Source organism: Dermacentor silvarum, unplaced genomic scaffold (assembly GCF_013339745.2).
Source record: "Dermacentor silvarum isolate Dsil-2018 unplaced genomic scaffold, BIME_Dsil_1.4 Seq559, whole genome shotgun sequence".
Taxonomy (NCBI): Eukaryota; Metazoa; Arthropoda; class Arachnida; order Ixodida; family Ixodidae; genus Dermacentor; species Dermacentor silvarum.
In genome coordinates, this window is record NW_023606429.1 from 41,870 (window position 1) to 47,813 (window position 5,944).

Consider the following 5,944-nt stretch of genomic DNA (forward strand, 5'->3'; position numbering starts at 1 on the left):
AATCGAATCAAATCAATTTATTCCAGTTTACATGCTGGAGGGTCATTTTGGACTAAAAGCTACATATGTCTTGACATATGTAGCTGGGCACCCATGTAATGCGTAGGATGGATAACCGGCGGACCATTAGGGTTACAGAATGGATACCTAGAGAAGGAAAGCGCAGTCGAGGGTCGGCAGAAAACCAGATGGATGATGAAGTTAGGAAATTTGCAGGCGCAAGTTGAAAACAGCTAGCGGAAGACAGGGGTAAGTGGAGATCACAGGGAGAGGCCTTCGTCCTGCAGTGGACATGAATAGGCTGATGATGATGATGATGATGATGATGATGAGATGATGATGATGATGATGAGAGCTTGACGTGACCAAAAGACCAGGCAAGGCAATAGTACAGTAAACAGTGTGCACACATGCACAATAATTCACATATATTCCAGCTCTCGCTGAATTCCTCATAGACGAAATAGCTATGAACGGAAAGACAAAGAATATTTGCGTCACGGCGAGTTAACAGAATTGGAAAAACTTTTAACAGAATGCATTTTAAACAACACTACAATAACAATACTAGCTATACAAAACAACGCAACACCATCTATACAACATAGCATGAGACTGAATTTTACAAGATCAACATTTGCTAAGAAACGAAACAGGATTTACATTATATACTCAGAACCATACACAAAGGCAGAATAATAATCACATCAGATACACTACAAGTGACCAAAATGTCAGCTGAGTTCTTCTTACTGAAATTACTGCCATTTTTGTATCTGTTCAAAGTGAATGGTAGTTAACGACTGAAGCTTATAGAGTGTTCTGAAGTATGGAATGGTCCATATCTCAGGATTTCTGTGTTCGCATTAATGCGACGACGCTCTAAGGATGCTAATTGTTTTATGTAGTTCCAAGCTAATTCTGACATTGATGGCCTAATTGAATATTTAACATAATTACGCGAATTAACTTTTTAATTAATTATCTTACGGCACATCTTTCAATCTACGAATTATAGCCGCTGAGTTCGCAAGGCGTATCCACTTCGAACGAATTCTCAGGACTGAACCAGTTTCGATATACTAACTTTCAAAGTGTCTGACGAAATGCATGGGCGTTCCAGTTAACCTTTTAGGAAAACGCTGTTTTATGCATTGAAGCACAAAAGTAACTGGCCTTAGCGCTAAAATAATGCCATAGTATTAAAACTGGTAATAGTGCGATCGCAAAAGCGGTAACATGGAAATGGTTTCAGGAGTGGTTCTTTGTATAATTTATTTTTCCTTACGCGGAAACAATGTTCGTTTTTGCGGAAAAGAAAAAAAAAATTAGCGTAGCTTGCACTGGCGGCGCAATGCTAAAGAGACAGCAGAGATGATGGGCACCTAGCTAGTCCTGGCTTCTGGGCTAGGCTAAGCACTACCAAGTCATCCCCAGCATTTCCCGGAATTGATTTATTATGATTGATTATTGATTAGCTATTGATTGGCTATCGATTGTCTATTGCAAGATATTGGCCACGTATTTGGGATACGTTAAGCACTACCAACTTATCCGAATTTATTGATTATTGATCAATTATTGATTAGCTATTGATTGGCTGTCGTAAGGTATTGGCCACGTATTTGGGCTAGGCTAAAGTCATCCCCAGCATTTTCGGGAATTTATTGATTATTGATCGATTATCGACTAGTTATTGATTGGCTATCAATTTCCTATCGATATGCAATTAGTCCCCACCATTCTTAGCTAGACTTAACCAGGCTCAGCTTCGCTAGTTCACAGGTGTATGTACTATTGCGCTTGGACCCTTTCTGCACTGCTGCCAGGATCGGCCGACATTTTTGGATTCAGCGGACACATTAGACCCGGCTAAAACACCTCCGCTGTTAAAAATGAGAACTCCATCTGTTTTACTATTTTCTTTGATAAGATATAGTCATCTGATAAGATATACAGTCAAGAGAGCGGTGTGGATCTGAGAACAAACGGGGATAACCGATATTCTAGTTGACATTAAGCGGAAAAAATGGAGCTGGGCAGGTCATGTATTGCGTAGGATGGATAACCGGTGGGCCATTGGAGTTACAGAATGGATACCAAGAGAGGGAAGCGCAGTCCAGGACGGCAGAAAACTAGGTGGGGTGATGAAGTTAGGAAATTCGCAGGCGCAAATTGGAATCAGCTAGCGCAAGACAGGGTTAATTGGGATCGCAGGGAGAGGCTTCGTCCTGCAGTGGACATAAATATAGGCTGATGATGATGATGACAGTCATCTTGCACGTGTCACTTCAGCTTGGCACAGAATGCATTGAAACATGCAATGCATAACAGTCGCGTGTGTTCGAAGGCCTAATTAGGCCCTTCAATGAGCGGGCCCGAGTCTGGCCCGGGCCCGTGGCTTCAAGCCCGAGCCCGGCCCGGGCCTGCGGCCTCAAGCCCGAGCCCGGCCCGGGCCCGGGCTTTAACGCGGCTTTAAGCTCGGGCCCGGCCCGAGCCCGCCGACAAACGCTTCGGACGGCCCGGCCCTGGCCCGTGCAGTGCTCTACTTCAGAACACTTTATAAGCATAAGTCGTTAATACATTACCTACCATTCACTTTGAACAGATACAAAAATGGCGGTAATTTCAGTAACCGGACATTTGTAACCGGACACTTGAAAATTATCTCGAAACTGGTTTAGTCCTGAGAATTCGTTCCAAGTGGATACGCCTTGCGAACTCGGCGGCTATAATTCGCAGATTGAAAGATGTGCCATAAAATAATTAATTAAAACATTCATTAGCGTAATTATGTTAATTCTTCAATTAGGCGTTTTGATTTCTCGTGGAAGTAATGGCCGCCTCATCGAGTAGTTTAGATCAAGGATTAAACTGTGCTATCTGCCACAGGCAATCTTTAAACATTTGGTTGAATGAAACGCCCTGTATGTTTGCATGCGCACCACCAGAAGAATAGTAGCACAGGCAATGGGCCGGATTACTGATGTTCCCGTGGGAGAAACAAAGATTTCGGCCTTTTATTGCTTATATACTGCAGCTGATCAAACCTCGAGAAGGTGAGGCTGACAGATACGGTATACAATCTGCAAGTAAAAAAAAAGTTTTTTTTTCTTACAGGCCGGGCCTGGTCATGCACACGCGGGCTGTAACTAAGCTTAGTAATGAACGCCCGGGCCCGGGCCGGGCCCGGGCTCAGTAACACGGGCCCGGGTCAGGCCCGGGCTTGGAACCACGGGCCCGGGCCGGGCCCGGGCTGGTCTCGGTCATGTACGCCCGGGCCCGGGCCGGGCTCGGGCTTTGTATTACGGGCCCGGGCTGGGCTCGGGCCTCGTAAAGCGGGCCCGGGCCGGGCTCGGGCCGAAAAATCAGGCCCGTGCAGTGCTCTAGGCGATACTGCCCGGCAGGGTCAATCGTTCTACTTCGCGCGCGGGTATTTGCGTTCAGACCGCTCAAACGGTGTTCATAATTGCATATGACATGTATTTATGCCTTATGAATAAATTCCTTTCTTTTATCGTTTTATTTATTTTTTTTTAATGCTGCTCGGTGATTGCGCGTGCATTGCGGCCGCAGTGTCGGCTTTTATTCTACTATGTTATTGTACGGTTCCCTTTGGAGAACAAATATTTTTCTCGTTCTTCAAGCAGCATGTATCTCTCGTGTGTATTGTTGCTCATATAGTTTTCCATCAGTAGGTCTTGCGAAACGCAGATGGAGAAACATGTAACCTTCGATCCTGCTTGCCGCTTCAAACAAGTAAAGCATATCTGCCCCATCCGGCGCCTTGTACTCAAATTTACGGGAAGGATTGTTAAAGATAAAAAAAAGTAAATTGCAGCGCAACATTCCATTCAAGTTTCCGCCTTCCTCGCGTAACAGGATGCGGAGTAATTGGTACGGGGTCATTTATAGCTGTCGGACCTCGAGCGCCGAAAACGGTTTTAGTGAGTCATTCTATATGCTAATCTTTGGCCGTAAGCCGTACGTAGAATTTTTTTCAGTCAATACTTCAAAAAAGAAAAAAAAAAAAGAAAAGAAAGAAAGCCGGCGCGGTAGCTATAATTAGTGGCTATATAGTGGATGCGGCGTTGTGCTAGTAAACTGGAGCTCGCGGGTTCAAACCAGGTCGAGGAATGCGATAGGAACCAAATGGAAAAAGACTCTTGTACATATATTTAGGTGCACGTTAAACAACCCCAGGTGGTGAGAACTAAACCGGGTGCCTCATAATCATATAGTGGTTTTGCCACGTAAAACCGAAAAATTTGGTAAAAAAAAAAAAGAAAAGCAGGTGGCTGCGCTCTTCGGCCTTTGTCTCGGGGTGTAAACAAAATAAATTATTCTCGAGTCTGATTTCCGAGAGAAACATGTTACGATTATCTTATATTTCATACATAAATGTAATGCCGTTCCCAAATGCATGACCGCTCAACTTAGCAGCTTGTATATTATAAACGGCTGCTTTCAGTTATCCGGTGCACTATCATAACAACCATAATGAACAATTAAAGGAACGGCATGTCTCACATACACGTAGAGATATGTGCAGATCTGTTGAGTTCGTTGAAGAAGATAAGCGTGGTACCACATGGGGCACCCAGTTTTAATTGGTTGCAAACATGGTTTTCCTTGTCTGAATCAAGTTAGCGGATTTACAGGCTGCCCCAAAACGGGGAGTTTATATTGAATGACAGCTAGGAACTTGTTAAGCAGGACTTAACACCCGTGCGTTTATTCTCTCATCAACTGCACCTCTGCGCAACAGCCGACGCTCTCCGACATCCCAATCATTCGGAACAGTCCTGTTGCATCGGTCACCCATCTTTGAGACTTCAATAGTGCTGTTATGCATTAAATTCGAACGGAGACGACTATTCGGCGTCGTACCGTATATCAATAACACTTGCATATATATATATATATATATATATATATATATATATATATATATGTTAAGCTGTTAAGCTGTAAGCGTCTTACACATGCACAATTGACGGACACGCCTGTCATGTTAAGTTGAGCATGCAAAGAAAAAAAAAAGAAAGAGGGAGAGTTACAGGAAAGACACCAAGACCTGGTCGTGCCAGACAAAGTAAAGGGCGAAAGACGAGAAACACAGGTTATTTCTTCTTCTTTCGTGTTTCTCGTCTTTCGCCCTTTACTTTGTCTGGCACGACCAGGTCTTGGTGTCTTTCCTGTAACTCTCCCTCTTTCTTTTTTTTTTCTTTGCATGCTCAACTTAACATGACAGGCGTGTCCGTCAATTGTGCATGTGTAAGACGCTTAACAGCTTAACAGCTTAACAGCGACCTTGCCCTTTGCTTCGTCTGGCACGACCAGGTCTTGGTGTCGTTCCTTTAACTCTCCCTCCCTCTTTTTTTTTTTTTTTTTTGCATGTTCAACTTAACATGACAGGCGTGTCCGTCAATTGTGCATGTGAAACACGCTTAACAGCGACCTTGCCCTCTGCTTTGTCTGGCACGACCAGGTCTTGGGGTCTTTCCTTTAACTCTCCATCCTTTTTTTTTTTTTTGCATGTTCAACTTTGTTATATATCTCTCTATCTCTCCTTTCTCACCTTTTTTGGCGCCTTCTTTCTCTACCTGAAGATATAAAAAGACTGTTGCAAGATTTTCCTGTATCCCTTGAAAAAGTAAATAATAAACCTAAGATAGCCGCGAAGTTGTGCTTCTGATTTTCCTAAATACGCTTGGCCCATTGAAAATCCAGTTTCTACTATATATATATATATATATATATATATATATATATATATATATATATATTATGCGAGACAACGTTTAGGCGGTCACTCTCTTTATTCTTTCAAGCGAGAGCCCCACCACCAGGCCCGGAATGGTAATGATGAGTATGTACAGATGAGAATATGAAGCGTATGAATAATGCTCACACTAATTTCCCCGCGCGCGCAAGCGGCCAG